Here is a 12,059-nt window from a genome sequence, read left to right as displayed (position 1 = left end):
GTATATAAATACTCTAACATTTTCAAGTGCTATATGTGTTTAAAATGAGCTTTGATTGGTTTTCATTGAAGGGATGTTGGGTTGAGCATTTAAGAGTTTGAGATGAGATTTTGGTGAATTTCGTAGGCCTACTAACCTACTGTGATCGACGGTTTTTAGATGTCTAATAGCTTTGATAATTTTATAACAAATCCCTACATGAGTCTTAAGCACACCGGTAAAATTTCAAGTCATTTGGACTTCGTTTACTATTTTTATAAAATACAAAATCTAAACTGCACATTACTACCGAGAATTTCAGAGAACAGGAGAAAGAGTCATTCATTTCAGTAGCTTCCTGTGTGATCTAGATTTCAACATTTTTATGATATTAACCTTATTGGGTTAGCTATATATCTACCAAAGTTGAGCCCAGTTTGACAACGTTTACTATTTTTCAAAAATCCAAGTTTTAGATTGCTCAAAACTGCCGAATATGGTAGACTGTAGTAAAACAGTCATATTTCCTACAATACTTGGAGTTTTTGACTCTACTTTTTTTTATATGAAACTAGACTCGAAGACCTTTCTTTTGGTATGAGTCTCGAGTCCAGGAGGTGTCGGAGTCAGAACAGGTTAGATTTTGAAGTTGAGTCAGTATAAAAACAGAGCATGTTTTGATAATGTTTGATTGTGTTTTCTTATGGGCCTTAGGTGATTGTGTTGTCTATGTGTTTGAATGAGATTAGACGAGCCTTATATGAGAGACAAATCGAGACTTGGAACCATGATTTTCTTGAAACCTATCCTTGAACTTAAGGATTTGAGATGAGTGGAGAGTTTATATAGAGTTGAGTAAGGAGATAGAATATGAGATAGAGCATAAGTTTCCTTTCATGTCTCTGATAATCATAAGTTTTTGATGTCGAGTCTAGAATAGTATCTCTAGACTTCTAAGAATGTCAGTAACCCTCAGCTCGCCGTCACACTGCCGCAACAAAGGTACGATAATAGTTTCAAAAATATACATATATGTATTTCAGATGTTATGAAAGTTTTTCAAGAAAATGTGCGCCTTATGTTTACGATGCTATGTGAATGCTTTTTGTCGTGTTTGGGACTACCCGAACCCATAACGACTCAATGAATGTATTTCGTGTTTGGGACAACCCGAGCCCTTAACGAATCAATGTATGTATGTATGTATGGTCGAGTTAGATTCCTTGAATCTTTCCGGCATAAGCAAAGTTTTCATGAAAGAGACATTAAATGTCCATATATGTTAAGGTTTCAAAAGAAACAGAAGTATGTATGTATGAAAGAATGAGAAAGCTTTATGTTGTCGTTTTAGGCTAGCTGCCTATACGATTAGAATGATGGGTCCTCTTACAAACCGTTTGAGTACCACCCAAGAATGCTTTGAGAATGTTAATCGTGAGAGCACCACTTGATCGATTTAAGTAAAGACTGGTAAGATAGAAATGTTTAACATAAAGATGTTACAACATAGAGGCAATGCCTTAAGACTAAGGATTCATTTGAACTATTTCAATAGCGGTGAGATTAAATTTTTTTACATAAGAACTTATGTTGCTTGTGATTATGATGTTAGTCGTGATAGCTTGGCTAGAACAACATAGAATGGACTTTCATGGTATCAATAACTTATGATGAAATACTTATTAGTAAGTGCTTTAAGTTAGAAGTTGACTTAGAGCTTTATAAGAGATAAGAAGTTGACATGATTGGGGGCGAAGCTCCCATTTGACTGAGTGATTCATTGTGCTGGGTCTGGCCAGCCCATATAACTAAGATCTCGGTGATTGTCAATTAGGATTTTGACCTTGAGTAGGGCGTTATTCCAATGTATAGACTCACACTATGTAGTTGTCACAATAAGATCTTATTTTACCACGATAAGCACAGTAATGACTAGAATGACTTAGTTTGCTGTCAGTTCTCGAAGTACTAGAAGGTGATATTCTCACAGTTAGAAAGATACACTAAGCATCAACCTATCTTTTGACCGACAGTCGGTAGAAACAAAGCAACTTCTGGAATCCCAAGTGGAGAACCAGGGCAGATAACTAGTATGATAGAGTTTTCAACAAAATGTCAGGACGTGCTCCAAATGTGGTGGACACTTATGAGAAACGCGTGAAGGAGTTCGCAAACGAATGGCGTCATGAGATATTCAATTCCCCTACCAAGCCAAAGAAATATTACGTAGGAACAACCAACGAGCAAGACTCTCACCATCGAATCACTGCTACCAAGGGAGAATGGGAAGACTCCGACACAATCTGGATATACACCACCTCAAGATGTGGTGAAGGAAAGAAAATGGAATGAAGAAAACAACAGAAAATTCGAGAATAGAAAAAGAACTTTAGAATAAGACTTAAGATCCAACCCAACCTCAAAGCCAACAACCTCACACTAGAAGGGTGATTGTTTCGGCTAAAGTGTCAAAAGCTCCATCAATAGGAAACAAGTATTTGTTTTAAACTTCAGAGAACTTGAGCACTATGTCTCATTAGCCCCAAAGTTGAATTACTTGACTTATGACTTAGAACTCGTTGTGGTCGTGCACGTGTTGGAAATTTGGAGATGCTATCTCTACTGAGTTAAGTGTGAGGTCCTTATAGCTGACAAGAATTTGAAGTGCTTTTCGAGCAAAGAGATTTCAATGTAAGACAACAGAGACGATTCGAATTAGTGAAGAATTATGATGGTACCATCAATTGGAAATTAAGATAAGATGTTTCACCACTAAATATAAAGTACTGATTGGTGATTGCCTTATTCGGTTTAGTAATTGTTCACCATCCGGAGACAATATCAAGCTGTGTAGTTGCATCAATAGTTAAGTGTGAATTGCAAGAAAGGATTATGAAAGCACGAAATGAAAATGGATATTGGTGAGAAAATGTGTCTCGCCTCAAGAATAAGAAAAACGAAAGGATTCACGAAAGTCAGGAATAGTGCACTAATGGTTAGTGGAGGATTGTGGATGTATACACTGAATATTACGTCTCGCAGTTAAGAAAGTATGTGATTAAGAAAGATGAGATAGTCCAAGCTCAAGGCTTAAGTTATGGAGAGAAATCAGTTTAGTGACTAGATTGCAAGGTTTAAGTGTTACGAGGCAATAATATTGTTCTCGTCAAGTAGTGGAACCATCACAGGATGGAAAAGGCTACAAAAGAGATGAATGAAACGAATGACTAGTATCACAAGCTAGAATACCAGGTATGCAAATTTCGGGACGAAATTTATTTTAAGGGGGGTAGTATGTAATGCCCCGCTCTTTTAAATACATATTAGATTAAATATGTGCATTAGTTATAAAATTCTTTTAATTATTTATTGTGATTATTTTGTTCAGATAATATTATTTCAGCAAAAGTCTGTATAAGAGATACAGAGCTGCGATTTAATATTCAATCATGAATCAAACCAATAATTAAATTATTGGTTTAGCTACACATTGAAACTTTGCATTACCAGTTGATTGATTCAATAGTATTAGAAATTTTAGATTTATAATCGATTTCATAAATCGTGTTATTTAAATCGAATTGTTAGAATTATAACTTGAGCGTATGTGAATAATAATTTTATTATTACATGTTATGCGTGTTTAGTATTAAGTCGTGAATTAATTCCGACTTTCACGTATTAAATCCCAAGATTGAGGATTTAATTTATATAAATACGACAAGTATTTAATTAGCAGGAATTGGAAAATTATTACAGAAACGAATAAGAACTAGGAGAAACTAGATCACGGAAAATCAAAATCCTACTACACGTATGTCTCGATTTTTCATCCAACACATCAATTCCTACACTATTCCACCTTCTCCTTCAACGCAACATCATACTGCAACAAGTTTTTCAAGGTCTCAATATCTTCCATGCAATCCAAAAAGCCAAGATATGAGGAAAAGAAGATCACGAAAGAAACAAAATTTTCAAAGATTGCATGCTCAACCTTCCCCTCCAATTCAAGATTTCTGATTTCAAAGATTTGCAGATTTCTAGCAAATCTTATTTTTTTCAAAAGTGTAGATTTGCAGCTGACTTTCCTTCCAACTCCCTACACAAATTTCAACCTTCATAATTTCCATTGTCTACGGAATCCACTTATAAATACATAGCATATCAGTTAACACACAGCTCACTCCACTAGCAAGAACCACACCCGTGCAGAGAAAGTGAAGCCAACAAGCTTCAAAACAAACTTTGCATACTTCTTAAGCTCAAGTGAGCTCCCTTCGCCAGGCTATTTCTTCGCCGACCGGCCACTAGGCTCTGAACCGAGAACGTGTACTCGTTCCTCCATCTTCAGGCTACCAAACCCAACAATCGAAAGGCCAAAGCCTTCTCTATATTTTCCTGGCCAAAAGCCGCAATATCCTTCGGAGGCCAACGTCGAATTCCCGACTTAGCCACCGGCCAACTTACGGCTTTCGTTTCTCACTATCCTTACGACGAAAAAGGATTGAGAAAACACCGTTGTGTAGCCTGATCTACCTCGCACGAGGAAGACTAAGTCGTAGACCTTCGCGGCTAAACACCATCGCGGAACGACGACCAGAAAACCCCCGACGAACAACTTCCATTAGTGCTCACTTGGACAAGGGTAAGTTGACGCCCTTATTTCGATGCATTCCCGTTTCTATTATATTATGGGAAATTTCTGGGGTATATATGGGAGTGTGGTAAATATTTGTACAAAGTTTCATGTTATTTGAACTTCGTTTACCACCCTTTTAAAATTTGAGAAGTCTACTGCCCGTATCTGTTGAAACTGTCGTGAGGCAGATGATTAGGTTAATTATTTCAGTAACCATATGTTGATATTTAGCTCTCAAATTTTTATTGTATGAAGATATATGTGTTAGCTATCTTCATATAAAATTTGAGGTTATTCCGGTAACGTTTGCTATTTTTTCAAAAATCTGGACTTTCAGTTGGCAGAAACTGCCGAATCTGGTAGGCGATGGGAAAATCGCTATATCTCTTAAACTACTTGGAGTTTTTCAACATACTTTTTTTTCAATTAAACTAGACTCAAAGAGGTTTCTATTGATATAAAATTCGACTCCATACGAGTTCGGAGTAAAAGCAGTTTATTAGTTGAAGTTGAATCTATACAGTTTTGTTGAGATGGAAATGATTCAAAATAATTCCTATTAAGGATTTTAAAGTTTTATTGTTGATAAAATATCACTTTTAGATTATAAATGAGCTATGGATGTGTATATATATATATTGGTGATTGGCATTATTAAATGGGGAAAAGGAAAACGTTTTATGTTTATAGAATTATTCTTTATTTATAATAGATAAATAAATGAATAATATAAAATGGAATTTCCTACATCCTCAAAGGTACATGAAATATTTTGATAAAGGAAGAACGATTGTATATGAGTTAGATATAGTCGTTTAAGGAAATATGGGTAGTTAGAGAAATGAGTGAATAGTGATTCACTGCATTTGTTGTTATCTTTTCTATTATTCACTCGAACACATGTTTTCGTGTTATCAAAGGTTCAAATAAACAAAAGCGTCTGAGTAACCTATCGCGCTAAGGAAAGAGAATCATTGTCTTAAGTAGCAAAACACTGCAATCAGGTGGGCATTACTTTTACTATACGTATATAGAGTATACGTATATAGAGATCCCCTGCGTGTCGTAGGCCTCTTATACGAATGAATGCATGAGATGATTTAACTGTTAATTTCAGTTTCATATATATATCAAATGAGTTTAAATGTTACGTTCAAGCAAGTTATTTCATGACAAAATCTTTGAGTTAAAGTTATTTCAAGTATTGTCTTGCCATAAAATGTTTAAATTTTAGTATGATATCTATCTGCTTTGGCTTTGCCAATGATGCAATCGAATTCGGGTCCTGAGCAGTTGATAGCTATCCTGCCTTGACTAGTGTACACCAGTGACCGTGAGTCATCTAGCGGGTTGGCCGGTCAAGTGACCGTGAGAGGTGGCCACCTCTCCGGCACACAGTTCCAGATATGATAGATTACAAGAGAACTTAGACTGCAGACGAACTTTAAGAATCACAAATGAACTTAGTAAGCTTGGGCCTTTTTAGCGAAAAACTCCCTTGCTGTACTGTTTATGATGGCATGACAATTTACAGTTTTTGAAGCATGTATTTTTATACCTAGGCATACGTGCCCACTGAGTGCTTTTGTACTCAGCCCTGCATATGTTTTCTAAATGTGCAAGTTGAGCTGATGTGATGATGGTGCTGCAATGAGCGGAGTCTCCAGGGTTGTTAATAAATAGTTAACCTGTCTAGAATATGTCTTCATACATATGTCTAGCTACTTTCCGCTGCAAGATGTTGTTGATGTTATAGTATGTTATGTCATACTTTGAGTCTTAAGAGAATGGTTTCATATGATGTATAACTTGATTAATGATATTAATTAAGTTTTATGCTGTCTTTCATAGACTATTTTCAATTGAGTATTCATGAATAAAAATGACGAGTTTTATTAAGATGAGTAAGTTTTACGGCTATAAATGACGCCCCTTTTCTTCCCCTTCTTCTTTAACCCCATCCCTAGTCGTAGATCACTCGGCTTAACTATCCTTAGTTAGGGCGGGCTGTGACATGTACACGATGGCACTATCGAGTACTCGATGGCACTATCGTGTACACCATCGAGTACAAAAAAAATCAAAGGGTGTTATGGTCTTTTAAACTTAAAATGACTATATAACTTATCTATTATAAACTGGGGCTATAAAACTTATGTTTTTATGAAAGAGGGCTATAATAAGATTTCCCTCTTTCATTTTTGGCAACATATTCTCTCTTAGGTGCTTCAGCTTTGCCACTTGATCAGCTAAGCCTCATCGACAATAGATAATTAAATTAAGTACACATAAATATGGTGCTTGCTCATATCATATTAAGACGGTGTATATATGTTTTGTGGGTTTCAACTGAGAGAATTAAATTGAATTGAAACGCATCTAACTATCTAGTTTCGCCAAATTATTATAAATACTTAAAGCATTCAACATTTTATAAAACATCCAAAAAAGAGAATATTTCAAACACTTCAATTTGATCTATACTTAAATAGCCATGATTCAAATCCTATTTTTCTTCGTTATTGGTGGAGTAATAGTGAATGAATCTCAAGCACATCGTCAGATCGAGTTGATGGGTACACTTGCTTCAGCAAATAAAAAAACCGATTTTTGCAACAATAATAAAATAGTATCAGTATCTTGTTGTCAAACTATTCTTAAAGGCATCTGCAATGAACAAGTTTCAATTTCAGATGATTGTTGTAATTCATTTAATGGTCTTGATTATTCAAATGGTTTTTCTGCATTTGTTGAAGCAGCCAAGGCAGAATATCAATCTTGTGACCTTGACCATGGGAAAAAAAATTTATCGATAACTTGCAATCCTTGAGAATTACTAAACATGTAACATTCTCTCAAAAAAAAAAAAAACTAAACATGTAACATCACAATAATAGTTAATAAAATTTCTTTTTCTTCTTTATTTTGTATTTTCAAGCATTATCTTTTTCTTTCATTTTAATGTAATTAATAAAGGAGGTTTTGATGTATCGGAAAATATGAAACTCATTGAATTATGAGAAATTGTCTATAGCATTTTAATAAATGCATAATGAAACATGTGTGTTCTAACGTTCATTGGTTTTGACTATGCAACCAACTGTTATATAATTTTATTTTAATGGAATTGCAATATATATATTGATTAATTATAATTTAATTATGTATCTTATTTATTTGTTGTCTTAATACGAAAGTGAAATGTAATATACTACTAATAATTAATTTGGGTTGGACTTGGGCTGTTTTTTGGGTTGGATTTTGAACATGTCGTATATGGGCTGGATTTTATTTGTTGATAATTTGGTAGAATATAAATACAAAGTTTGAATCGATTTATATATATATATATATATATATATATATAAACAAGTTTGATCAATTGATTTTATTTCGTTCTGTAGTTCAAAGACCAAGTGCAGTCATTTTCTTTACTTGTAATTCATGCTTGTTTTGATAAGTGCAAAACCGAAATCAAATATACGAAGTTGAGCAACTTGTTTGGAATGAAATGATAAGTTAAGGTTACTAATATCTTCATAAAGAAACCGTTTTAGAAGTAATTAAGTCTAATTAAACGCTTAATCAGCTTGTTCCTTAATCGAGCATAAATAAATATGAAAGGAATTAATAATGTTGACCCATTAATTAATAGGTTTAATCATAAGGCAGCCTAATAATTAATTAAATAAAAATGGACATGAATTAAATAATGGCAGCCCACTTGTATAAACATCTGAAGCCCAAGTAAAATAATTAAATCTGAGCCCAACGAAGATGGCCCAATTACTAAATGAATACTTGGGCTTAGGTAAATAAATAATAATCCATCCGTCCCACGAATTTTGAGTCACTTCTTTTCGGCACGAGAGTTAAGAAATTGAAAATTAGTGTTTTAAATGTGTAGGTAATAAAGTAGAAAAATGATTAGACAATTAGAAACTCTTATTTTTTTTTCCAATCCTTATTATATATAGATATGACTCAAGATTCGTGGGATGACCGAAAAAAGAAATTGACTCAAGATTCGTGGGACGAAGGGAGTATTACGCACAACTAATTAAATCATTGGGCTCAATAAATAAAAATGATTTTGGGCCCAAAGAAATAATGAAAAGAATCCAATTAAATAATAAAAACACGTTGGGCTCGAAATATCAAAATATCATAAGGCCCAATTAAATAAATCAACCAATAAAGAGTATGTTAGGAGGGAAAAAAAAAATTCCTTTTCTATATTTGCAATGTCCTCTTCCAATATAGAGTATGTTAGGAGAAAAAAATCTCAAAAAAAAAAAGAAAGAAAAAAATGAAAGAAAAAATTCCTAATAAAATGTAGGCAAAAGAAAGTTATGGGCATGCAATTATTGCTGCAAAAGGATACCATGACAGAATCTTCAATTATTTTTTGAGTTCCAATATGTTCTTTTGCACGTGAAATGATATGTATGATACTAATAATAAAATAAAGTTGAAGAGGAGTAAAGAAAATGTGTAAATGGCATGCGTTCAATTAATCTATATATTATATAAAAGATCAGTATAACGGTAACTTTTTCCCAGAATAATTCAAAAAATTTACCGCTAAATTCAAATTTGTTTACCGTCAATTTTTCGTAGAAGAATGTACAAATCTAATTGGACTGTTGTTTAAATAACGGTTGTATAGTTTGCTTTTAAATAAAACAGTTTTTGTTATGTTTTTTAAAAAATGTGTACATTCCCACTAAGCCAATAGTACGAAAATCATCAAAGACGAATTTAAAATGAATAAGTTTGAAAAAAATAGTACTTTTTATTTATGTTTGTGTATGAAAAAAATAGTACTTTTTATTTATGTTTGTGAATAACCACCGTCGGATCGCTTACCGCCGCTTAAGTGAACCCAGGACGCTACCCAGACGGAACACATCATCATTTGTGCTTTGGAACGTGTCCAGGAGCACCCTTATAACGCCTGCTTAGCTTTGTTAGTTCCCAATGACGATCAACCCATTGAGCCACTAACCTTGTGTACACAATCCTCATCTAATGTGTTAGGTCAAATGAGAATCTCGATCGATGCTTATGCGAGCATTAAACAATTACAGAACGCATATAAAAACATTTATATTGGATAAACAATTAACTTTCATGAAATATCAGAGTTTATATAACTCAAGATACATTTTACCAAAATATAGCCCACTTCAATAGTGGAGATTCAGTGCTTGCTTGAACTTCTCTACTGCCCTTGATTATTCGAACCTACAAGAAATCTATTCTTTAATAGGTCTCGAGGTGCTATTCTAACTTCTAAATATAAAGGAGAATTGCTAACTATTGATACACTTAGCCCAGATTATAGGAATAAACATTGGTAATTTATTGAGGATACTAGTTTCAAAATAAATGATAGCTTAGTAAAAGTAATCAATAATTAATAATATACTTAAATATATAAAAACTAAATCTTATAGAAAATTGATAAAATTAGTGAAAACACTAATTAATTAAGACGGATAATTAATTGTTTTGTGGGTTTCAGTTGACATAATTAATTAAATTGAATTGAAAAACATCTAGCTTCGCCAAATTAGTATAAATACTGAAAAGCATTCGTCATTTCAAAAACATCTTAAAAGGGGAATATTTCAAATACTTTGATTCGAATTATAATTGAATATCATGATTCAAATCTTGATTTTCCTCGTTATTAGTGGAGTGATAGTAAATGAATCTCAGTCTCATGAAATCGAATTGGGCTCAAAACAAGCAGATTTAAATGGCAAAGTGGTTTTTTGTAATCATAAACAAAGACTAATCCCTCAAGTTTGTTGTTATTTGTTTGTTAATAGCATTTGTGATCCTGATTACCCTCTATATAGGGTTGATGGTTGTTGCAATTTCTATGGAAATCTTTGTACAGAGAATCAACATGCATTTTTTAATGGAGCTAGGAAATTAATACCTAATTGTCATGGGGCTTATTATTTAAACCTTACTTGCTAGAATTACTACTTACATGTAACGTCACAATAATCGAGAATAAATAATGAATATGTTATTTTTCTCTCTCTATTTTAAATATTCAAGCATTATCTTGTGTTGTCTTCTTTTTATTTCGAGTGAGATGTTTAATTAACTTGGATTCTAGCTAAAGGTTATGCAGCAATTGGATATATTCTAAAGAAATGGACCATTATTTTAAACATCCAAAACACTCTTTGCAATTAACTTCATTAAATTAAAGTTCTTAAAATATCAATTTCATCCACATTTGGTCATCGGAGTTGAATATGACTTCGCCGGAACTTTCACTTTTCTCTCAGGCATTTCGTCGAACACCTTCCTCGCTTCAACCAAATCTCAAAGGTAACGGACGCGTAACGACCGTTAACTCGCTGGGTTTAATTGTACCATTTTTGGACTATGGGGGGTATTTGATCCAAGATCGAGACCTCTACTTCAAGGGTGCATCTGCACTTTAATCCTATAAAATATATATATGATGGTTATTGGATGCACTTATTAGCTACTTAATTATCATAATACAATCATAATTTGCAGCCATGGAGAAAAAGCTTTATTGCATTTTGCAGTATGCATTCCTAATCACCATAACCTCTGTCTGCAGCTGGATTGGCGTCACTTGCAGCTTACGCCACCCAAGAGTAGCTGCCTTGAATCTCTCCAACATGGCTCTCTTCGGCACCATTCCACCACAGCTTGGACGCCTCTCCTTCCTCGTCTCCCTCGACCTCTCCAACAACCTTTTCTATGGAGATTTGCCACACGAATTGTTAGTGTTACAATTAGGGAACGTTTACTCTTGAGTATAAAAATAATCAGTCATGCATATAATCAAGCTGAAAAGCAAATACAAAGTGTCACAACTCACAAGCTCTGCTTATAAGATATAAAGGCAAGCAGAGGTATGTAACCTGCCTCCATCCTATCAGTATTTGTGCATACACAGGAAAATACTTCATGCACACATTCTTCTCCATATCATTCTGTGTATTGGCAATTGTCCCCATTTTTCTGGTTGAGACATCTGATGCTTCAATTTGGTTCGTGAAATTGCTTCAGGCTTGAATGATGCTCTTAGTGAATTCCCAAGTAGAGAAGCATCTCGATTTCTGACACAATATTCCATTAATAATATACTCTCTCCGTCCCACTCTAATAGGCTCGTTTGCCTTTTTAGGATGTCCCACTAGAATAGGCTCGTTTTCCATTTCGAGTAAAAAAAAGTGTACTTAATTTTCAACTAAAAAGTAAGTTTTTATAATCTCCGTGCCCAAAAGAAGTGAGTCTATTAATGTGGTATCCATGATGTTGATCTTAGTTGGTGATTACATACTTGTCTTGATTTATTTGGAGAATTTCAGATTTCTAAGTGTGGAGAATGTGGGTGAATTGAATTGGGGCATGTGACCCACTACGAATTGCACTA

The 12,059-nt window shown here is 33.9% G+C and overlaps 1 long non-coding RNA gene across 1 annotated transcript; it reads right to left on the bottom strand.

The window, feature by feature from the left end:
- Positions 1–10,763: 10,763 nt before the first annotated feature.
- On the bottom strand, positions 10,764–11,711 carry LOC131015504 (uncharacterized). Its single transcript, XR_009098564.1, has 2 exons — positions 11,545–11,711; positions 10,764–11,135 (listed from the first exon to the last, which is right to left on the bottom strand). It is a non-coding gene; the product is annotated as an uncharacterized LOC131015504 (long non-coding RNA).
- Positions 11,712–12,059: the final 348 nt, after the last annotated feature.

Source organism: Salvia miltiorrhiza, chromosome 3, assembly GCF_028751815.1.
Source record: "Salvia miltiorrhiza cultivar Shanhuang (shh) chromosome 3, IMPLAD_Smil_shh, whole genome shotgun sequence".
NCBI lineage: Eukaryota > Viridiplantae > Streptophyta > Magnoliopsida > Lamiales > Lamiaceae > Salvia > Salvia miltiorrhiza.
Note: the sequence above shows the minus strand (reverse complement) of the source record. Positions and strands in the feature narration are given on the sequence as shown.